At 51.2% G+C, this 24,533-nt stretch overlaps 1 long non-coding RNA gene across 2 annotated transcripts in view; it reads left to right on the forward strand.

Moving 5' to 3' along the window:
• The first annotated feature begins 2,004 nt into the window (after positions 1-2,004).
• The window catches only part of LOC135964451 (uncharacterized), a 36,832-nt gene continuing 14,303 nt past the window's right edge, over positions 2,005-24,533 (forward strand). Inside the window, exon 1 of one of the 2 annotated variants that reach the window (XR_010576891.2) lies at positions 2,005-2,624. This is a non-coding gene — a long non-coding RNA (uncharacterized lncRNA). Of the gene's footprint in view, positions 2,625-14,747; positions 15,937-24,533 lie in introns of those variants that run through there. The other variant, XR_010576892.2, reaches the window with a different exon arrangement.

Raw genomic sequence — 24,533 nt, forward strand, 5'->3', positions numbered from 1 at the left:
AAGGGGCAATGTGGACATGGGGTCAGCAGTGTTCAAACGGTGACCCTGGGGCTGACACTTCAGAGACCCTCGTGTTGGGGGGTCAGGGCTTGTGGGGGTCCTTCCCGCCTTTCCCGGTACGACCTTTCTTTCTCCTGCTGCCAGGGCTGCCTGGTGGTGTCTTTTCTCCCCAACGAAGTGGTCCTGGTTTTCTCATTTCTCCGCTTGACCTGCTGTCCTTCCCTCTCTTCAATCTCAGAGAGCTAAATAGGCCATTTTCCTCTTCCCCAGCAAGCAGGGCCTGGAAGGGGTGGGACTAAGGCAAGGCTGTGCAAGTCTGGCCCCTTCCTTATCTGTTCACCCTATTCCTGCCGCCCAGAGTGGAGCAGCCCTTTCCATGGAGCTGTACCCCCAGGACCACCGGAAATTCACTGCTCCTGAAAACACTGGTGCTCTGTGCACCTACCATGCTGCCCTGGAAGGCTTGCATTTCCCCCCTCAATTTTTTTGTCTTTGCTTCCAAAGCACTTTGGGTCACCCCAACAGTGTCCTGCTGTGTTCCCTGTGTAAGCAGGGTGTGGGGAGAACGGGAGGATTGGACTCCGTGTCTGTTTTCCACCCTGGAGATGCAATCAATTAGGGAAGCAGCCCAGAGCGAGGTCACTCGTCCCCACCACGAAGGCTGTGCCTCTTCTCCACCCAGAGACATAATTGGGGCCCGTTTTCATCTATTTTAATTTGGTTGACAGACATCAGACCTAAAACAGACCTGCAGTTGGGAAAGGAAAATTCCTAAATGTTTTAATTTGCTCCATCCAACTCGAGCCAAAGAAGCCATAGGCTTACTTTTTCCACCTCCCGCCCCCCTGGAAGAGAGCGTATGCTCAAGTCCATCTCTGATACAGATCACCGCCTGCTCTCGGCGGCCCCTGGAATGGCCTTGCTCAGCACATAAAAAAAAAGATCCTGACATTCTCTCTGTCCTCTTGACTCTTCCCAAAGTAGCATCTCTCGGCGGGCAGTATTGCCTTGTAAGGCAGGCAGCAGGCATGAGCCAATGGGTGTGCAGTCAGATCCTGGAGGACAGGGACAGGGACAGTCATAAACGGCACCAGGGATTAGCTCCGGCTCGCTGAGCGTTTGGGAGCGGGGAGGAATGAGGAGATGGCGCCAAAGGAGGGAGAGGTGTTGGTGTGCTTTTCGAATGCCAGAACTATAATTAAGGGGTGAGAAGATTCATGCTAACCCGTAACCAAGGCTGCAAGAGAAATCATGAAATCCAATAGCCCCAGGAGTCCGGATTTGGAATTGCATGTGGCACTAGCTTTGAAGCCTATTTCGGAGTTCAGCACATTTATCACGGGGTGCTCAGGCTCTGACAGCGTCAGGTGGCGAGTGGCCGTCTCATGGTGCCCAAAGTAGCTCTCACTCTCTCTCAAGCCACCTGTTTCGCGACTACCTCAAAAGACTTGGAGGGGCTTTCCAGAGAGCCCTGTGTGCATGGGTGTGTGGGCGGATGGGGGGGTCTCATCCGAGCAGAGGGCTTTCCAAGGGCACGGGCCTGGGGTGCAGAGGAAGTTTCTAGGAGAGTCAACTGATGGCGGAGAGATCTTCTGTTCAGTAGAGCCCAGGGGGTGAGGGCAGTGGGTGCTCTTGTCCCCGGCCATGGGTTTGAAATGTGGCTTCCAAGTGGCATAAACTCAGGTCACTGTGAAATCTGGTGAAAGGTACCTGGAGGCTCATTCCTCCTTCTCCCTACCTGTGTATGTGCTGCGCATGTTTCTGTATCAAAAGCAGTAAATAAAAAGATTGGTCCTGTCTTCTCAACCCGCATGGACGTCCACAGCTCCCCTTGGAACACAGGGAGTCAGGCCTCCCGCTCCTCCCTCCCTCTCCTACCACAATCTCCGAGAGAGACGATTCCTGGAGAATCCACACAGACACACTCGGTTGTGGCCAAGCCATGTGGTCATGCTGTTGCCACAGGCGTTGGCCAAAATCCTTTCTTAGAAAGCCCGGGGCTTCGTGTTCCCCCCGCCATGGGAGGGTGTGGCCCTGCGCAGCACAGTGGCTCCGCTGCTCGCTTCCGGCTTGTTTCTGGGGGAAATGGGGTCCTGGTCCCCCCTGAGATGGCCAGAGCAGGAACCCACCCGAGAGGGTCTTGTGCCTTTTAATGACCCCATGTTGGTCAACAGATGCTCAGCCAAGTCGGATGAGACCGGGTTCTGCCCTTGGCGTCCATGTTGCTAGCTGGGGCAGGCAAAGGCATGAACTTGCAAAGTCTCGGCTTAATTCCTGGCACTCTGAGGTCCACCTCCTTCCTGAGGCTGGTGGTTACCGTGCTAATCAGCTAGGCCGCAACGGCTATTAGACATGGCCGCGTGGGGAGTCCTGCCAGCCCAGCCCCGTCACCATGGGCTGCCTTGAGCAGCTCACCCAGCACCAGGCACTCCAGATGCTGAGCAGCGGAGTCTGCCCATGAAGGGTGGATGCACTCCCCCTGCTTCCATATTCAGGGGTCCCAGGCAAGGAGCCTGTCCTCACTATACCACACATGGAGGGAATGAGGCTGGACCACACCAAAATGTCCCTCCCGACGGAGCCCGGAGCTGCAGGTCTTGATGCCAAGAGGAGGTTTCCATTTGGTAAGTTTGCACCGTTCCTTCTTTACCCCGACCTTTGCCTCTGGTGGCCTCAAGTTCCCCTTGTGCCGTCCCACTCGAGGCCTGCTCCGGGCTGTGCTCACTCCCTACACTGTGCCGCCCTGGGCGCCGTTGCCAGGGTCACTCCCTGCATTGTGCTGCTCTGGGCGCCATTGCCAGGGCAGTCACCCTCCCTCCCAAGTTGCCTCTCCAAAGGAGCAGTGGCCAGCCCCTCCACAGCCCCACCCAAGTCCTCCCTAGGCTTTCCTTTGGAAGTCAGAGATTCTGGGCTCAAAAAGTACTCATTGCATCAGGGGCATTTCCAGCAAGAAGGCACCACTCTGCAGAAGGCCACATGACCACCTTCCAGCATCTTCTCCTGCTGCTCCTCACGACTCCTCCTGGGAGCAGCCTGCCTGTCCTCATCCTCAGCCAGACCCTTTCGGATGGGCTGCTGTGTGTTTCAGTGGGTTTTCTCTTCTCGTCTCCTGTTTTCTTTCTTCTTTTATTGAGGCATAATAGACATACGGAAAAGCACACATATTAGAAAGGCACCGACTGGTGAGCTGTCACAAAATAAGCACACCCGTGCCGTGCACCCTGATGCAGACACCGGGGACCCCAGCACCTGGCAGCTCCCTCCTGTTCCTTCCATCACTGCCACCCTACCACGAGGGTGACCCCCATTCTGATGTCTGATGCTGAACCAGTCAGATCCACGGCTGGGCTCTGCTTGTGCATATTCCTGCTATAAGTGCAGTCGTGTTGTCAGGGAGTGGATGCGGTGCCCTCAACCTCGTCACTCCATGGTGACCTGCCGTGGGACCATGCCAGGGTGCATTTCTCCTGTCTCCCCCCGATGGATGTATGGGTTGTCAATGGGGATCCAGTTTTATAAAGGGTGAAACTGAGGCTCAGTCCATCCAACCTCAAAGGCCTAACAAACAAGTGGAAGGTCAGGAACACGGGGTGCCACCAATCTAGCACATGCGTCCTGTTCTTGATGACACGAGAGATCCCAAGAATCAGGGACCTACTGATTCGTGTGTTCATGTGTGGCCCAGGCATGGGAGTGCTGCCCCTCAGGACTTACTACCAGAGCTCCGGGCTGCTCTCCCACTGCCCAGAGCACATGGCCCTGGTGGGGGCACTTCTCAGAGGACCTCCATGGGGTCTAGTCTCCCCTCTGGGGTTGCACCTGCCCCCTCCCCTTGGGATATTCAGTGGGGTAGAGATGGCAAATTCTTGGGGGGCTGAAGTAACAGAAACAGGGAAGACCACATGGAAGTTGCAGTGGCAGGGGCCAGCGAAGACCCAAGCATGCCTTCCTTCCTTCATTAGTTCACCAGATATTTAGAGTGTTGTCCTGTTGCCAGGTGTCTCCAGGCCTGTGCAGGAAAAGACAGAACGGGTTCCAACCCTGGAAAGGTGCTGAGCAGGCAAGAATGGGTGGGGACCAGAGAGCAAATTGGGCAGCAACAGGGACCTTGAGGGGGGAGGCTGCACCCAGAGGGGAGGGTGTGAGGCTGGGGGTGGAGGGGGTCGGTGGCACATAGAACCCCTGCAGGACAAGGCCTCCAAGGAGGGCTGTGGGGGAGTGCTGAGGGTGTTTGGAGCCCATTGAACTTCTTTTCTTTTAGGATTTTATTTATTTTATTTATTTATTTTTAGAAGGAGTCTTGCTCTGTCGCCCAGGCTGGAGTGCAGTGGCGCAATCTCAGCTCACTGCAACCTCCACCTCCTGGGTTCAAGCGATTCTCCTGTCTCAGCTTCCCAAGTAGCTGGGATTACAGGCACCCGCCACCATACCTGGCTAATTTTGGTATTTTTAGTAGAGATGGAGTTTTGCCTTGTTGGCCAGGCTGGTCTCGAACTCCTGACCTCAGGTGATCTGCCTGCCTCAGCTTCCCAAAGTGCTGGGATTACAGGCATGAGCCACGGCACCCAGCGTTCTTTTAGGATTTTAAAAAATAGTCGTAAAATCTACATAATAGAAAATTTGCCATTCTGACCATTTTTAAGTGTACAGCTCAGTGGCGCTAAGTATATTCACATTGTTGCACCAACTATCACCACCATTTGTCTTCAAAACTCTTTCATTATCCCAAACAGAAACTCTGTCCCCATTGAACACCCCTCCTCTCCCAGCCCCTGGGAAGCACCATTCAGCTTTTTGTCTCTGTGAATGTGACTACTCCAGGTCCCTCATATAAGTGGAATCTTACAGCGTTTGGCCTTTTGTGACTGGCTTATTTCACCCTACATTGTGTCCTCGTGGTTCATCCATAAAGTTTCCCAGGTGTGGTGGTGCATGCCTGTGGCCCCAGCTACTCAGAGGCTGAGGCAGGAGGATTGCTTGAGCCCAGGAGGTGGAGGCTGCAGTGAGCCTTGATCACACCACTGCCCTTCAGCCTGGGTGACCGAGTGAGACCCCAACTCAACAAACAAACAAACAAACAAACAAACAAAAAACCGCTCATCCATGAAGTAGCATGAAGTGGCATGTGTCCACATTTTCTTCCGCTTTAAGGCTGAACTACATTCCCTTGTATGGATTTCCCACATTTTGTTTGTCTGTGGGTGGACGAGGTTTGATTTTACGTCTGGGCTATTGTGAATCTGCCGCTGTGACACGGGTGTGCAAATATCTGTGCAAGTCTCTGCTTTCAGCCCTTTTGGGTGTATTCCTGGAAGTGGAATTGCTGGGTCACCTGAGCATCTTCAAGCCAGAAGTTCATGCCCAAGTTCGCATTTCAGAAAGCCCATTTAGGGGCCTACTTGGAGGGTGGGCTGCAGGAATGATGCTGGAGGCAGGGTCCCCTGGTGGGGGTGAGGCCCTGGTAAGAGACAATGAGGCTTGGACGAGGCCAGGGAGATGGGTGGGGATGTGACACAGGAATGGGGGTCTTTTTCTGAGCTGGCCTGGTAACTCGTTGGCTGTGGGCAGCAAGGAGATGAGAGGGTGGAAATGGCCCAGTTACAGCTGGGAGGGCTGTGAGGCTGCTAATGACACCATTATCCCAGATGCAGGGTCCAGGGCTTCCCCCTAGGGCATGGAGGAAGGGGGAGATAATGAGTTCAATTTGGCTGATTTAATCATTTTTTTCCTTCATGAATTCAACAAACATTGCTGGAGGGCCCATTATGTGCTAAGCGCCGTGCTGGGTGCCCCATACACTGCGGAGGGAGAGGCAGCTGCCCCCGCTCCTGCGCAAGCTGTAGCCGTTATGCAAACACACGCTTCGTTTCAGATGCATTGAGATAAGGGGAGCATCAGGGCAGTGCTCAGTGCTGTGGGCACCCGGGGGCTGCAGGCCCCACGGGAGGGACAGACAGGTTTACAAGGAAAGTGAGGGGCAGGATAGGGGTTTGTGGAGATGGGAGAGCTGGGCCACTGAGGCCTGGAAGGGCCATTTTAAGCCTCAAAGGCCAGGGACTGGCATGGAGGGAATGGAGCCTGTATGAGGCAGGATCGGGGAGAAAGAGGGTCAGGAGAAAGGCAGGGTGGAGGCCCTGGGGCCTCACAGCAGGGCTGAGGCTTTGCATGGGAGTGAGGTAACAGGGAACCATGGATGGTTCAGGAGGGAATGCTGTCACTTTGGGCAGACACCTGAACTGGGGTCCAGTTGGGGAGGTGAGAGAGAGGGTGGAGCCAGGCCACAGCAGAGGAGGACAGGAAGAGTGGGGGAAGGAGAGCCCCCAGACGCTCTCTGGGCTCAGCAGCACAGATCAAGGTGAATTAAGGACCTTCTATTCCCACTACTTCCCCTTGAAAGACTCAAGGAGGTGGGCCTCCGGCCTGCCCATGCCCCTGCCTGCACCCCAAGGTGAAGTCTCCGTGTGGGAGAGAAGGCCCCAGGAAGCCCCAGTCTATCCACCATGCCTGGGGTTGGGGCAGAGCAGCGACCACAGTAGAAAGGCCTGTGCCATTCCTCCAAGCTGAGCCAGGGCTATCATTTCGGGCTCTTGGGGAGGGACAGCAGAGCAGGGTTGAGAGTGTAGTTGAGGAGAGGAACTGGGGTGGCGACCCATGAATTAGGGTCCATTGATTGGGAGGTCGAGGCTCCCGGAGCGGGCCAGCTGGCGGCCCCCACTCGCGGGGCTGCACACCTGCTGGGGAGGGGTTTTTCGATGGCGACGGCGTGAGGTGAGCGGGTTCGCTCTGGGCGGTCGAGGATTAGTGCCGACTGAGAGGGTCAGGTGCACCGGGGCTTTGTTCAGACCTGTTTGCCTTTTGTCCCCCGCCTGCAGAACGCCCAGGCTGCATGATGTCATTTCAGATGCATTAAGCTGGAACAGCTCAAAATTGAATAATTAATTACACTCAGCTTCAATCGCAGTGACTAATTGATCAGGGGCTGCCAGCAGACACCTGGACAGGATTAACTGTACACAATGAGGGCTGCGGGCAGGTGGTGGCCCCTCTGGGCCCCCCGTCCCTGTGTGTGACTTAATTAAGGCTGACTTGATTTCTCTGTTCTCGCTAGATATCTCAGGCAGGCCTCATCCAGGCCCAGGGGCTACGTGCGGGCCAGGCACCGAGTGTGGACACGTGCAAATGGGCTGAGGTCTGGAAGGATGCTAGCCCCTGACCACTGGACCATCCTGTTCTAGTCCCGAATCCCAATTCTGCCTCCAACTGTGATTATTTCTGTGGCCTTGGGCAAGTGTTTAATCTCATGGAGCCTTAGAGTCTCCTTGTCTGTCAAATGGGGGTTGTCATTGTTGTGTACAGCGCTGTGTTCGGCCCTGGGTGTAAACTGCTTTTGTCACTGGGATTTTTGGTTCCCTCTGGGGAGGTTGTCCTTGTTCTCACCTCCCTTGCTTGCCTCTGGCTGGAGCAGCTGGTGTTCCCAGACCTGTCCACCAGCCCTGATGCTCCTTATTTATTCCCTGGAGCCACCTTTCTGTGTACACAGCAGCATTCAGGTGCCTGGCTTACAATCCTGCTCTCTCAATGCGCAGCCATCATGCCAGGGGATTCACAACCACGTGGATGGCACATCCAGCTCCTGAAAGGGCCAGCAAGTACAGTTGTGCATGTTGTGCACTGCACAATTCAGACTTTGCTGTGAGTGGTGTAATGTGCAACTACACAATGGGACATACCAGCCTTATTGTCACACTGCAGAGTCTCTTTCTGTCTGTCTCCTCACTGTTTCTTGGTCTCCTTGAGTTCAGTAACCTCTGTCTCCATGCCTCCTCAACCCCATTCATGGAGTCATACCACGGGGGGACTGTCATGTGGAAATGGCAAACCCCAACACCTTCTGCCCCGCTGGCTCCCAGCACATCTGCCGGTGGGTGTGGAGAGCACTTGTCTCTTTGTTTCTACTCTCCCCATTCCCTGCCCATCTGGCGGCTCCTCTTCTTGGTCTGCAGACACACTTGAGACCCTCCCCTGCTGGCATGCAAGCACCCTGGAGTGACTCAGGCTGCCCCTCCCAGCCTCGTCTCTCAAGTGGGCCTCCACTGCCCCAACTCTACTTCATACCAAATGCACTTCTCCCCCTGCCTTCTGCTCCCCTGCAGAATCCCACGGCACGGTATTCTCACTCCCCGTGACCAATCCAAGGGGCACTCTGTCCTCATCTCACTGCAGAGTCTGCAGCCTTGTTCGCCGCAGCCCCTCTGGCCCCTCCACATCCTTGGAACTCCCTCCCTCCTGACCCTGCCCAGCAGTCTCCTTGCTGTCCCTCTACTTCATGTCCCTGGGCACTGTGCCCTGTATCCCCTTAACTGTTGCAATTGCCAGGGTCCCTGGCTTTGGCCTTCGGCTTTTCCCAGCTGACCAGCCACACAGACAACCACAATGAGCCCATTTTGTTTCTCGCCGGTTCTTTTTCTTTTTCCTCTAGAAAATGAGGCAGTCGTGAGCACATGGATGGCAAGGTCTTTTGCTCTTCTAAGTGGAGCAGACTAAAATGAGCCAACAGGCCCCCCATTGGCATGTGGGTGGGGGGCCTCAGCCATGATGGAGGAGGATGGAGTGGTGAATGAGCAGTGAAGTCTTCAGCTACTGGATACACGGCCCCGGGACCTTCCTCAACCTCCTCCTGACCTTTCCTTGGAGCACGGCGAGTCCCTGGCGCTCCTGGGCCTTTCATTCCCTTGTTCTTCCCGTTCTTGCCTTCTCATCTGGCACATTTGCCAGCCCTATGATCCCAGCACTGGCGTGCCCCGTCCATTGGAGCACAGGGCTGTGCCAAGTCCCTGTAGCTGAAGTCACTTGGAACTCAGGTCCCTTCTCAGCCACCTGGGCCTAAGGTGCCCAGTGTCCTGGCTCCATAGTGCCAAGGTTCTAATCCCCCGCTGGTCTCGGCCATTGTGCAGTGCAGGGAGTATGTTGGTACAACTTCCCCTCGCTTTTTTGGCAAAATTTAGAGGTGGCTGAATATGAATTTCTTAAGACGGAGGTGGGAGGAGACCAAAGAAAATGTGCCCTCCTTCAAGTCCGTGTCTCGGTCACAACTGGACACTGCTCTGGATCGTGGGATGAGAGGAAACAGGAGAGGGCGTGCATCCTCCTCTCCCCAGACAATGGGGTCCATTATCCCTCCGGGGGGACATTCGGAGGCATCTGGCCCTGCTGTCCACCCACTTCCAAAGAAGGGAGGAGCTCGGCCAATCTAACCAGAAGCTGTCACTGGATGATGTCCTCCCTGGTGCCCAGCCAGCCCGGAGAGGGGCCGCCGAGCCCCGAGTCTGTGTCCTGCGTGCCGGGGATGTGGGTGGGGGACCTCCAAACATCCAGTGGCAGTGGCCCTGGGCATGAGACTGGAGCCACAGGGTAGATAGGATGTGCTTCCCCAGACCCATGATTTTATCCAAAGGTAAGGAATTTGTTGTAAATCTTTGTTTTTTATGTGACAGAAGTGACTTCTTGTCACAGATTCAAATACAGAAGAATGTATGCTCCCCACCAAAATAATCACTGTTAACTGGTTGCTGTGGCTCCTTCTAAATATTTTTAGGCATATACAGCCATTTAAATAAATATGTACATATGCACATTTTTTTAAACAGATGGGATCGTCCCCCCTACACACACACGGTTCTTCAACTTGCCTTTGCTTTTGACGATGCGCTCACTCCTCCCCGTGCCCATACACGCCGTTCCACTTCTCCCTGTCTATCAGCAGGAGAGTGAATAGTGTTCCTTAAATGGGTGTCACCATGGTTCATCCAGCCATTTCTCTAATGATGGACACAGAGGTCACTGCAATTTTTTATAATTACAAATAGTGCTGGAAGAAAAAAGCCCCAAACACCTCATCCATTTTAGCAGAACTCAGAAAAAGGGCATTTGAAATGTTGCATCTAAAAAGGTTACACCAATCTGCACCCTCAATAATGGTATGTGATTTTTAAAAATTATACTAAAACTAGCGAGGCTGCCGAATGGCACAGGAAGCAAAGCCCACACAAGTTTTTTGAACATAATATCGGACGCAGAGGGAGGTAGGCTGTGTCTTTCCTTCTCCGTGACCCTTTGAGGTTCTTTGGGGAGCGGAGCCCTGCTCTGTGGTGTAATAATTCTTGGGGTGGCTGTGACCCCCCATCTGTCTGTCAGAGGGTCCTGCCTGGCTCATCTGACTTCTCATTTATCAACCCATTGGACGGAGTTGACCCCACTGGGGGGTTTATGTATTTCTTAAAAGACCCCTTCCAAGTGAGGTAACTAAAGTGCCTGAGGTTTTGGGAGATGGAGGCTCATCAACAAAACCCCATTTCCAAGGGAAAAGCTGCTAACCCTCCCAAAAAGAGAGACCAGAACTTTCCCCCACATTTCTTCCCCATCCCTGAGGCATGCCCTTCTGGGTGGCAGGATTGCAGAGCGTCCTAGCTTTTCCAAAACCTCCCTCTTTGGAAGCGTATGGCTTTTGGAACTCAGAACCATCAAGGGAGACAGGAAGAATGTTTGCAATTCTTCAGCTGCCAGACCCCATCACAAAGATTCCCCCAGGCCCTAGGAGAGGGAGCTGGTATGGCGAGCCTCCTGCGGGCCCGGCCCACCATCTTTACTCTCTTGCCATCCTCAGAGCCTTTAAAACTACAGACTCTGCTTCAAGCAAAGTCACTGGGCGCCCGGTCCTGGACTACGCCATTCAAAAGTCAAAGGTCATTCTAACCCCTTTCCTGCAGTTTTGGGCTGGCTCAGCGGGGTGAAGGTCCCAAGGCAGTGCCTGCATTGACAGCGGAGGGTTCAGCACCCCTCCGGCAGTCCCGCAAGCCTCAAGAATGCACCTCCTTCAGGGCGCAGCACTTAGCTTCCGTTTCCTAATGCAAGTCTCTGCCTCAGTTTCCCCATCTGCAAAGCAGAGCTGAGAACCTGTTTCACTCACCCCAAGGCCCGCATGAGCTAGGCTCTGGGGCTGACTCTCGGCATCTCCTTTGCTAATTGTTTGTCCCCACTGTGACTTGAATGAGAGCAGAGTGCGTCTCGGAGTCCCTTCACCCCGGCAACCCCAGTACCTAATAGTGCTCTCAGCCCAGTCACTCTTTGTAAAGGAATAAACAGGTGAATCCCAGGACCTACTACCCACCTTATAGTCTTGAGTGACATCCAGTCAGTGCCTGACCTGTGGAAAACACGCAGTAAATGGTCGGCCCCTAGAGCTGTCCCCAAACACAAATCCTGCACGACTGTCACTGAATGGGGGTGCACGGGAGTTCCCCATTAATTGACACGGAAGAAACATTTTTTACTAATTTTGCACAAAGTTGGGTGTGCATGGGAGGGGCACCCTCTCTCTCTCTCGGCCTTCACAGCACCCACCGCCCTGTGCAAGCTCAGTCTGGCCCAGGATCCAACCTTCTTATGTATTTATTTAAACCCTGCCTCATTCCGGAGAGAATTTAAGGCCTCACCATGAATGCCATCTTTGTGTGGCCTTCCAGCGCGAAAGGCCGGGAAACCCAGGCCAGGCACGTCTGGAGGTGGGGCCCCCCTATGGCCTCAAGGCCTGGGCCAATCCTGCAGGGCGGCCCGGCCCCATTTCCTGCCATCTGTGGGGAGAGGCCTCCCCAGCCGACTGCCTCCCGCTGTCCTCTGACTCTCCCCATGCAGGGCCGCCCAGACCCTGCTCTGAGGCTCTCCCGCTCCTGGAACAAGCAGATCTTGCCAAGTTCCCTGTATTGGAAGATAAATCAAATTGAAATTCTCTTTAAAACCCATAGATGAAGCAGCACCTTGGTGTTCGTGTATTTTCGCACACAGAGCTGCCCTCCTATGACGGTGTTGGGAGACCAGCAGCCTGAAAGAGAGAGGGTTTTGGGGAGGACTTCCTGTCCAGAGCTCTGTGCATGTCTCAGGTCACTGGAGGGAGGGCATAGCCCCGTCCTTACCTAGCACAGGGCAGGGCAAGGTTGAGAATGTCTGTACTGTGGGTCTCTGCCTAAAATCTGTCCCTGGATCCAGGAAAGCATCACTTGATCCGGGATGGCCGCCGCTCTCAACTCATCAAGATGTTACATCACCCTAACCTCTTGGCTGCCCCGTGGAATCCAGAGGATAGCTTTAAAGTCCAAGGGATATCTGGAGCTGATGAATTCAGATGCCTCTTAAGTAGGGATTGGGGTGCACATCCAGGATTAGGCCATCTCCTCAAATGTAAGGGCAGGTTGGAATGTAGATGGCTCTGTAGTGAGGATGAGCACAGCTTCAGAAAGCTGTGGCCACTGAGGACTTCTGCAGGGTGGTGTCGGGGGCCTGAGTGGCCTGCACCCAGAGGAGGCCCTCATCCCAGATGGATGAAGGGGCTGTGAGCTCAGGCAAGACTGAGTGGCCTTCCCTTCCACGCTTGGTCTCAAATCCCTGAAATGCTTTGACTTCCAGGCCCGCAGCCCTCCAGGAGAATTGTTCAGACTTCAAAGACTGTTCCAAATGGAAAGAAAACCTCCAGAGACCACGGGGCTCAGGAAACTTCTCCTAAAGGTCTCTTGTACCCCTGAAACTTCTGGTTGAAGAATGGGAAGAAGTCTGCAAAAACCAGAGTTGCTGTTGAGCCTGGTACTGGTCAGTTATGAACAAAAAGACCAATAAATGTAGGTCCCAGAGGGAGGCAGAGCTGAAACCAGACTCCAGGTACTTACACATTCCGGTCTGCACTGGCTCTGTCCTCCTCCCAGTGGCGCCTGCTCCACTTGTGACTCGGGGACATTTGGGGGGTCCTACCACCTGTTGGAAGTGTTCAAATGCCTGTAACCAAATCAGGTCCTGAACATAGCTTGGGACATGGCACTTCATGTTGGTGCCACCCTTGACTTCATGTTGGTGCCACCTTGACTGTCTGCTAGGGAGGTAGCCTTGGCATAGGATTTGAAAGGTGAACATTTCTGAACCCCCCAAAAAGATATGCTATGAATTTCAGACAAAGACAGACCTGAATTCAAAGACTGTGGGCACAAGCTGTCTCCTCTGGCCCTTGGCATTCTCTTCCCACGAGTGGCTAAAAGCTTTCAGGATGATGCATGTCAAGACAGTCTGCACACGGCTGCTGGCTGCTGATACGCACACGGCCCTGCAGGCCAAGGCCCTGCCGCTGGCTCCTACCGCCCCTGCCTGAGAACCAGGACAAATGAGATCCTGTTAAGAAACTGCAGATTGATGATATTTGTACAAATTGTTGCAGGAAGGCAGGTTACAGCCATTTCCAGACAGGGGATCAGCTAGTTGGCCAGCTTCTATGGTCTAACAGAGGCAACCACTTTAGAGAAAACTTTCAGGGTGGTCCAGAGGTTACGGGCATGGACAGAAGGTCAGAAAGTGTCCACAGGACCTGGGCTTCAAGCCATCAGAGTTTCTTCAGGGGCAGGAGTTCACGGGTAAGACCCTGTCCTCCATCTGCCTCCCAGCAGGGAATGGAAGAGGGTCTTGGGGTGGGCTGAGGAGCACAGGCAGGGCAGAAGGGATACTCCAGTAGTCCTGGCCACATGCTAAATGTGCATGAATTCCTGACACCTAAAATAGCCCAGGACATGGGACACAGCGCCAGGAAGCTCTTGTTCAACATCTCAGTCATTGGTGGCTTCAGGGCTGAGAATAAGAAACCATCATTTGCAGTTTCTAGAGTCCTAGAGGGGACAAACCTGATTCCAGATTGAGATAAAACTGGGAGAAATGGTAACAAATCCGGTCATCACTGGTTGTCTGAACTTGAGTGTGCTATTTCTTAGTTCTGTGTCTCTGTCTCCTTAGCCGTGAAACAAGGACAGTGAGCTCTTTTGTAGGATTCCTGTAAGCATCGGCCATAACAGACTGCACAGTCTGCAGTCAGCAGAGGTTGGGCCCTGCCTCCCACCAGACGAAGGCCCTGTCCGGCCCCCTGATCCCCAAGTCTGAAAATGATGAATCACGTACTCCGCTAGGAAACGCAGGCAGCTGCGGCTCTGCCCCGTTTTCGTCAGCTGGCTTTAGGCAGAAGTAAATTGCAGGCTTCAGAGGATATTGTGAATTTGCGCATAGCGGAATTCCGGGTATTCTGGGTCGATGGAAGAATTAAGTCCTGTCTGTGGGACTTTTGAAATGTGGAAGATGGCAAATAATTAAGGCACTTAATTGGGAGAAAGGCATGTCTCCAGGCCCTAAAGAGGGAAGGGCAGAGAAAAACGGGAATGAACAAGAAACATGAGGCTCAGAGGACTTAGGTGACTTGCCCCCAAACCCACAGAGAACAGGCAGCTGAGCAGAAACACAGGGCCAGGCCCGCCTGGCACCCAGGCTCCCCTCATCCGCCACAGGCTTGGGGAAGCGCAGGGATTAGCCCCTGTGACTCCAGGCAGAAACCTGCCCCTCCTCACGGAGAGGCAGGGCACTGTGGACGTGGTGTATAATGTCCTGGTCTATTTTAGGGCCTCTGCTGTGAGCACAGGAATTCAGGCACATGGGCCCAGGGGCTGGGACCACCTGTCAGGTCCTTCCCTGCTGAAGGCGCGGGATGGGTGAACCAAGATTGGAAAAAGTCAGCGCCACCTCCGCTCCTCCAATTTTAGATCCACACCTGTCTTACTCCAGGACACAGAGCTATCCTGCTGGGCACTTGACATGTCCTATTTAGGACAGACCCTCACCCATGGCCAGGCCAGCATCCTCTCAATCTATCATTAACCGGTACAGATGGCAGGAGGGAAACGCGGCTGGGTTTTACTTATAAGGCCCGAAGGGAGACGGAAAGGTCTTCCATGCTCCCTCTCTGTGTGGGCACACGGCAACGGGCCAGAAGTCAGGGGCTGGGGGCCAGGATGCCCCTAGAGGCCACCCAGCCTGGGAATTTCTGGAGTAGGGGTTTTAAGATCTCAAGGACAGTGAAATGGAGGCCCACGGCTGGAGCACATACTGGCTTCAGGCCGGCCCTTCGGTGTGCCGCCATCTGTCAGCTGAGCAGCTCGGGAAATCTGGCCCCTAATCTGTAAAATGGGGCCAAGAACCCACCTCGCCAGCGTCTTATGGAGATTAACTGATACCCTGGTGGCACCATGGCCGGGCCCTGCCTGGGTACATGCTGTGTGAGGCCCAGCCTGCCCTACCTGGGTTGGCCGTGCTGTCCTGACCTGGTCCCGCGGGGTGAAGCCAGGGGTTTCAGGCCTTGCTGCCACTCCACAGGACGAGGGACATTCAGGAATAGATTTTGCTTAGGGAGCCCGGCCCCACCCTGCCCCTCTCCAGAGCAGGTCTCCTTTTTCTGCCTAAAGAAAAAGAGCAATTGGTAGAAACTTTCATCCTGCAAGGCAGAACCACCCTCCACATCTCTGTCATTCTCCCCACGAGTCTGTGCCCTCAGAGCTGCTGCCTTCTGCGCTGTGCAAAGCCTCTTTTCAGGGACTGCGTCTGCCCTGCAGTCTTGACACTTCAGTGTCTTCCTAGTCCTGTCCCATCCCCACACTTCTCGCATCCACCCCACGGCGAATGCCTTCATGATTTGCTGGAGTCCTGGCAGTTTTGCTGAGCTGGGGCTCGAGTGCTTGTGACCCTCCATACCACCTTAGATGCCATGCCTGGACTGTTTCTTGGTTTTCTGGAGAAAGTCAGGGGGCTGTTTGTACAGCCAAACAATGGGAGACCCCCCGCTGGCAGGTTCCATCCTTTTTGTCAGGCTACATGGAATACAGATAATTAAAGTTGGCAGGTCGGGGGCAGGGGGTGCTGGTCAGGGTGGGCACTGGGGAGGTGAGAAGATGTCTCAGCAATGTGGCTGCTGAATTCCCATTTCTGGTCGGGACGAAGTTGCAGGGAACAGCTACGTGTGTGAGAAGCAACCACCACCACTAGATGGAACAGATGGACCTGGCTCAGGACACTGGACGTTATGGAAAGGTAAAAACATGAGTGAGTCCTGCCACTGCCCCGGCTTACTTCCCTGGGTGAGACACGAGGCTGTGGCTCAGGGATGGAAACTGCAGGCAGTATACTGCCTGAGGATTTCCTGAGTTCAGGAGACACAGCTGAGAGTCTCCGGAGACTGAGGCAGCTACTGCTCTCAGGGCAGAGTCCTGGGGAGAAAAAGAGCTGCACGGAGAGAAGCCCTGGTGAACGACAGGGGGTCCCCCTCAAGGATCCAGCAGAGGCCTGATCAGTTCATGAGCATGTATTTTTGTAGAAACTCCATCTCCACAAAAATACAAAAATTAGCCAGGCGTGGTGGTGGGCGCCTGTAATCCCAGCTACTCAGGAGGCTGAGGCAGGAGAATGGCTTGAACCTGGGAGACAGAGGTTGCACTGAGCTAAGATCATGTCACTGCACTCCAGCCTGGGCAACAGAGTAAGACTCTGTCTCAAAAAAAAAAAAAAAAAAAAAAAAAAAAAAAAAAGAAAAGAAGAAAAGAAAGAAAGAAAAAAGAAAGAAAGAAAGAAAAAAATAAACTGTCCAGAAAGACTAGGGGGACCAGTGTCCAACGTTTAGGTAGGGCGGGGACTAGTGTCCATTTCCACCAAGCGGCCTGGAAATGCTCATCCTCACAGGGCATTGGAGAGGTTTCTCAAGAAGTGAGGGCCTCCATGGCGGAAACAATGAACCCCAGATTAAATGCTGCTTCAGACCTAATGAATGGTAAAAACAAGACTGTCTCCCTGGCCGGGCGCGGTGGCTCACGCCTGTAATCCCAGCACTTTGGGGGGCTGAGGTGGGTGGATCACCTGAGGTCAGGAGTTCAAGACCAGCTTGGCCAACATGGTGAAACCCCACCTCTACTAAAAATACAAAAAACTGGCCGGATGTGGTGGCGCATGCCTGTAATCCCTTCGGAGGCTGAGGCATGAGAATCGCTTGAACCCAGGAGGTGGAGGTTGCAGTGAGCCAAGATTGCACCACTGCACTGCAGCCTGGGTGACAGAGCCAGCTCTGTCTCAAAAAGAAAGAAAGAAAAAAAAAAAAAAGAGAACTGTCTCTCATATGTTCAAAAAGTTAAGCAGAGACACAGAAGATATTACAAAAGAACTGAACTGGACTTCTAGAAATGAAATACGTGAGGTGAAAATTACACGAAGCGAGACCATTGGCAGAGTACATACTGCAGAAGAAAAGCTTAGTGAGTTTGAAGATTTACCAACAGACACTACACAAAATAAAACATGCAGATAGGGAAAACAATCCAAAAAGTTAAAATGGCATCGAGAGTTGTGGGATGATTTCAAGCAGCCTAATGCAGAGGTGACTCAAGAGCCTGAAACAGGAGAGAGAGCAGCGGGGACAGAAAAAATATTTGAAGGAGTAGTAGCTAAAATTTTTCCAAATTTGATGAAAACTATAAACCCTCAGATCCAAGGAACTCAATGAACCCTAAGCACAAGAACAAGAAAGAAAATGACCAAGGCTCAAAACCAGTAGTAAAGAAAAAAAAGTCTTAAACGCAGCCAGAAGAAAAAAGACATGGTATGTACAGAGAAACAAAGATAAGGATTAAGGCAGATTTCTTGTTTGAAACAACACAAACAAGAAGATAGAGGGGCAACAATCTTTGAAGCACTGAAAGAAAAGAACTGTCAACCTAGAATTCTAGCCCCAGTGAAAATATCGTGAAAAAAACAAAGGTGAAATAAAGCCTTTTAGAGACCATCGAAAGCTGAAAGAGTTTTATCACCAACAGATCCGCACCTCAAGAAATGTCAAAGAAATCTGTCAAGCATAAACAAAGTGGTATTAGACGGAACTACGGATCTACACAAAGAAAGAACACCAAACATGGCAACTATATGAGTAAATGTTCACTTTTTTTATTTTTATTTTTTTATTTATTTATTTATTTTTTTTTTTTTGAGACGGAGTCTCGCTCTGTCTCCCAGGCTGGAGTGCAGTGGCTGGATCTCAGCTCACTGCAAGCTCCGCCTCCCGGGTTCACGCCATTCTCCTGCCTCAGCCTCCCGAGTATCCGGGACTACAGGCGCCCGCCACCGCGCCCGACTAGTTTTTTGTATTTTTTAGTAGAGACGGGGTTTCACCATGTTAGCCAGGATGGTCTCGATCTCCTGACCTCGTGATCCGCCCGTCTCGGCCTCCCAAAGTGCAGGGATTACAGGCTTGAGCCACCGCGCCCGGCCCACTTTTTTTATTCTTTAAGTTTCTTTAAAAGATAATTGACAGTTCAAACAAAAATGTTGACAGTGCATCGTACGGTTTACAATATATAAGTAAAATGTGTAACAGTAGCATAGAGATTGGGAGTGGAGAAATGGAAGGCTCTCATACTGCAGGTGAAGCAGTATATGACTTGGAGGTAGACGGTAAATGTTAAAGCAATGACAAAAATAAAGAAACCGAATTCTCGCTAATAAGCCCACAAAGGCCAGGCTCGGTGGCTCATGCCTGTAATCCCAGCACTTTGGGAGGCCGAGGCGGGCGGATCACAAGGTCAGGAGATCAAGACCACGGTGAAACCCCGTCTCTCCTAAAAATACAAAAAATGAGCCAGGCGTGGTGGCGGGCGCCTGTAGTCCCAGCTACTCGAGAGGTTGGGGCAGGAGAATGGCGTGAACCCAGGAGGCGGAGCTTGCAGTGAGCCAGGATCGCGCCACTGCACTCCAGCTTGGGCGACAGAGCGAGACTCCATCTCAAAAAAAAAAAAAAAAAACCCACAAAAAGATAAACTGGTATAATAAAAAATAAAAAGTAGTCCCAAGAATGCAGAAAAAGAGGAGAAAGAAAACAGAGTGGTAGGATAGAAAATAAATAGTAAGGGGGCTGGACGTGGCGGCTCATGCCTGTAATCCCAGCACTTTGGGAGGCTGAAGTGGGTGGATCATGAGGTCAGCAGTTCGAGACCAGCCTGACCAACATGGTGAAACCCCATCTTTACTAAAAATACAAAAAACTTCGCTGGGCATCGTGGCGGGCGCCTGTAATCCCAGCAACTTGGGAGGCTGAGGCAGGAGACTCGCTTGAAACCAGAAGGTGGAGGTTGCAGTGAGCTGAGATTGTGCCATTGCACTCTAGCCTGGGCATTAAGAGCAAAACTCTGTCTCAAAAAAAAGAAAGAAAGAAAGAAAAAAAATAGTAAGACAATAGGCTTAAACTTAGCTAAAGTTGATAATCACATTAAATTGATAAACGCTCCCATTCATAGATAAGCAAGACCCAGTGCTGCCTACAGCAAATGCCCCTCTGGGATAAAGACACAAATAGGTTAAAAGTAAAAGGATGAGACCGGGTGCAGTGCCTCGTGCCTGTAATCCCAGAATTTTGGGAGCTCAAGGAGGGTGGATCACCTGAGATCAGGAGCTTCAGACCACCCTGACCAACATGCAGAAACCCTGTCTCTACTAAAAATACAAAAATTTTAGCTGGGTGTGGTGGCATGCCCCTGTAATCCCAGCTACTCAGGAGGCTGAGGCAGGAGAATTGCTTGAACCCAAGAGGCAGAGGTTTCAGTGAGCCGAGAACATACCATTGCACTCCAGCCTGGGCAACAGAGCAAGACTCCAGCTCAAAAAAAAAAAAAAAAAGTAAAAGCATGGAAAAAGATAAACCATGATAGTGCACATCAAAAGAAAGTTGGAGTGGCTATATCAATATTAGACTGGTAGTTTTCAGAGCAAAGAGTATCACCAGTGCTAAAAAAGTTCATTTTATAGTGATAAAGAGGTCATTAATCCAGAGGACACAGCAACCCCACATAGCTCTGTTTCTTTCTTTTTTTTTTTTTTTGAGATGGAGTCTCGCTCTGCCACCCAGGCTGGAGTCCAGCGGTGTGATCTCAGCTCACTGCAAGCTCCACCTCCCGGGTTTACGCCATTCTCCTGCCTCAGCCTCCCGAGTAGCTGGGACCACAGGTGCCCGCCACCACGCTTGGCCAATTTTTTGTATTTTTAGTAGAGACGGGGTTTCACCGGGTTAGCCAGGATGGTCTTGATCTCCTGACCTCATGATACGCCTGCCTCGGCCTCCCAAAGTGCTGGGATTACAGGTGTGAGCCACCGTGCCCGGCCCCAGATAGCTCTGTTTCTAATAACAGAGCTGCAAAATACATGAAATAAAGTCTGGGAGAGCTGCAAGGAGAAATTGCCAAGTCTGCAATTAGAGTTGGATATTTCAATATCCCTTTTTCAAAACTTGATGGAACAAGGATATAGCACACTTGAATAACACTATCAGCCAACTTGACCTGACTGACATTTATAGAACACTCCTCCCAACAACAGCAGCATACAAATTCCGTTCAAGCGTACATGGAACATTTATAAAGATAGATCATATTCTGCGTCATCAAATAAGTCTCAGTATATTTAAAAGGATACAAGTCACACAAAGTATATTCTCTGACCACAGTGGAATGAAATTAGAAATCAATAACAGACAGATGTCTGGGAAATTCCCAAGCACTTGGGAACTAAATAACACATTTCTAAATAACTCATGAGTCAAAGAGGAATAAAAAGAGAAAGCAGAAAGTATTTCGCACTGAATAAAAGTTAAAATACAACATAGAGGCCGGTTGCGGTGCCTCACGCCTGTAATCCCAGCACTTTGGGAGCCCGAGGCAGGCGGATCACCTAAGGTCAGGAGTTCGAGACCAGCCTAATCAACATGATGAAACCCCATCTCTACTAAAAATACAAAATTAGCCAGGTGTGGTGGTGGGCACCTGTAATCCTAGCTACTCGGGAGGCTGAGGCAGGAGAATTGCTTGAACCTGGGAGGCAGAGGTTGCAGTGAGTTGAAATTGTGCCATTGCACTCTAGCCCAGGCGACAGAGCAAGGCTCCATCTCAAAACAAAACAATCAAACAAAAAACATAGAATTTGTGGGATGTCTCTTAAGTTGTACAAAGGCAGACATTCTTAAATTTCTTTTAAAAAAACACACTATACGCCAGCTGCAGTGGCTCATACCTGTAATCCCAGTACTTTAGGAGGCTGAGGTGGGTGGGTCACCTGAGGTTGGGAGTTTGAGATCAGCCTGACCAACAAGGAGAAACTCCATCTCTACTAAAAATACAAAATTAGCTGGGCGTGGTGGTGCCTGCCTGTAATCCCAGCTGCTCGGGAGGCTGAGGCAGGAGATGCTTGAACCTGGGAGGCGTAGGCTGCAGTGAGCCGAGATCATGTCATTGCACTTCAGCCTGGGCAACAAGAGTGAAACTGTCTCAAAACAAAAACAAAAACAAAAACAAAACATACACACACACTATGAAAGCTCATTCAGGTAGACACAGATCACCTAAATAGTTGTATGTACATGAAAAAAAATTGTTGTTAGAAACTTTCCACCAGAAGGCCTGGCATGGTGGCTCACGCCTGTAATGCAAACATTTTAGGAGGCCCAGGTGGCAGGATTGCTTGAGGCCAGGAGTTCAAGACCAGCCTGGAGAACACAGCAAGACTCCATCTGTACAAAAAAAAAAAAAAAAAAAATTAGCCTCGCATTGTGGCACATGCCTGTAGTCCCAGCTACTTGGTACGCTGAGGCAGGACAATCACTCGAGCCCAACAGGTTGAAGCTGCAGTGAACTATGATTCTGCCACTATACTCTAGCCTGGGCAACAGGGCAAGAGTCTGTCCCTAAAAATAAAAATTAAAGTAAAAAAGAAACTTTCCCACAGAGAAAATTCCAGGCCCAGATGGCTCTGATAGTAAATTCTACCAAACATTTAAGGAAGAAATAATTCCAATTCTACAAAAACTATTTAGAGGATTCAAGAGGAGGGAATGCATTCTAACTTATTCTAAGAGGCCAGCATTAACCTGGTTTTATGAAAACCAGATAAAGTTATTATGAAAAAAGAAAGCTGTAGACCACTATCTCTTATTAACATAGACACAAAAATCTTTAGCAAATTTTAACAAATTGAATCAAAAATATATAATATGAAAAAGATTTATTATCAAATGTGGTATTTTAAGAATACAGAAGGCTGGGCGCGGTGGCTCAAGCCTGTAATCCCAGCACTTTGGGAGGCCGAGACGGGTGGATCACGAGGTCAGGAGATCGAGACCATCCTGGCTAACATGGTGAAACCCCGTCTCTACTAAAAAATACAAAAAACTAGCCAGGCGTGGTGGCGGGCGCCTGTAGTCCCAGCTACTTGGGAGGCTGAGGCAGGAGAAAGGCGTGAACTCGGGAGGCGGAGCTTGCAGTGAGCTGAGATCCGGCCACTGCACTCCAGTCTGGGTGACAGAGCAAGACTCGTCTCAAAAGAAAAAAAAAAAAAAAAAAGAATACAGAATTGGTTTAACATTTGAAAATCCGTCATCAATGTGGCCAGGTGCAGTGACTCACTCCTGTAATCACAGCACTTTGGGAGGCCGAGGTGGAAGGACTGCTTGAGCACAGGAGTTCAAGACCAACGTGGGCAAAACAGTGAGACCCTGTCTCTACTAAAAATAGAAAAAAATTAGCCGGGTGTGGTGGTGCATACCTGTGTTCCCAACTACTCGGGAGGCTGAGATGGGAGGATTGCTTGAGCCCAGGCAGGAGGTGGAGGTTGCAGTGAGCCGAGATTGTGCCACTGCACTCCAGCCTGAGTGATGGAGTGAGATCTCGTCTCAAAAAAGAAAAAAGAAGAATATCCATCAATGTAATTCACCATGTTAATGCATTAAAAAAGAAAAACCACTCACGCCTGTAATCCCAGCACTTTGGGAGGCCGAGACGGGCGGATCACAAGGTCAGGAGATCGAGACCATCCTGGCTAACATGGTGAAACCCTGTCTCTACTAAAAATACAAAAAATTAGCCAGGCGCGGTGGCGGGTGCCTGTAGTCCCAGCTACTCGGGAGGCTGAGGCAGGAGAATGGTGGGAACCTGGGAGGCGGAGCTTGCAGTGAGCCGAGATCCCGCCACTGCACTCCAGCCAGGGGGACAGAGCGAGACTCCGCCTCAAAACAAAAAAAAAAAAGAAAAACCATGTAATCATCTTAATGGTCATAGAAAATGCATTTAATGAAATTCAACGTTCATTTCTAAGAAATGCCCTCTCCAACTAGGAATAAAAGAGAACTTCCTCAATGTGCAAAAATCATATAGCTTGCATCAGACTTAGTGGTGAAAGACTGAATGCTCTCCCTTTGAGAAGAATAACAAGACAAGGATATCTGCTTTCACCACTTAATGTTCAACACTGTGGCCGGGCGCGGTGGCTCAAGCCTGTAATCCCAGCACTTTGGGAGGCCGAGACGGGTGGATCACGAGGTCAGGAGTTCGAGACCATCCTGGCTAACACGGTGAAACCCCGTCTCTACTAAAAAATACAAAAAACTAGCCGGGCGAGGTGGCGGGCGCCTGTAGTCCCGGCTACTCGGGAGGCTGAGGCAGGAGAATGGCGTAAAAACCCGGGAGGCAGAGCTTGCAGTGAGCTGAGATCCGGCCACTGCACTCCAGCCTGGGCGACACAGCGAGACTCCGTCTCAAAAAAAAAAAAAAAAAAAAAAATGTTCAACACTGTTCTGGTGCAATGGCACCAATGAGACAGATGAGAAAACAGGCACAAGAAAAAAAAAAGATAAAGAAATAAATGGTGGCTCAGGCCGGGCGCGGTGGCTCAAGCCTGTAATCCCAGTACTTTGGGAGGCCGAGGCGGGTGGATCACGAAGTCAGGAGATCGAGACCATCCTGGCTAACATGGTGAAACCCTGTCTCTACTAAAAATACAAAAAACTAGCCGGGCGTGGTGGCGGGCGCCTGTAGTCCCAGCTACTCGGGAGGCTGAGGCAGGAGAATGGCGTAAACCCGGGAGGCGGAGCTTGCAGTGAGCTGAGATCCGGCCACTGCACTCCAGCCTGGGCGACAGAGCGAGACTCCGTCTCAAAAAAAAAAGAAATAAATGGTGGCTCAAGCCTGTAATCCCAGCACTTTGGGAGGCCGAGACGGGCGGATCACGAGGTCAGGAGATCGAGACCATCTGGCTAACACAGTGAAACCCTGTCTCTACTAAAAAAATACAAAAAAAACACTAGCCTGGCGAGGTGGCGGGAGCCTGTAGTCCCAGCTACTCAGAAGGCTGAGGCAGGAGAATGGCGTAAACCCGGGAGGCGGAGCTTGCAGTGAGCTGAGATCTGGCCACTGCACTCCAGCCTGGGCGACAGAGCGAGACTCCGTCTCAAAAAAAAAAAAAAAAAAAAAAAAGAGAAAGAAATGAAAGGCATTCAATTGAAAAGAAAGCAGTAACACTTTATTTGCAGATGGCATGATCATCTATGTTGGAAATCTCATGGAATCTATTACAACAAAGCTCCTCGAATCAATAAGTGAGTTTAGCAAGATTGCAGGATACAAGATGAATATAAAAAAAAACCAATTGCATTTCTACATATTAGTAACAAATAATCAGAACTTGAAACAAAAAAATGCCAATAATATAAAAGTACATGAAATACTTAGGGATAAATCTGATGAGAGATATGAAAGGTCTGTACAAGAAAAACTATAAAACATTGCTGAGAGAAATTAAAGATGTAAATAGAGAAATACACTTTGTTCATG

Source organism: Macaca fascicularis, chromosome 7 (assembly GCF_037993035.2).
Source record: "Macaca fascicularis isolate 582-1 chromosome 7, T2T-MFA8v1.1".
Lineage (NCBI taxonomy): Eukaryota > Metazoa > Chordata > Mammalia > Primates > Cercopithecidae > Macaca > Macaca fascicularis.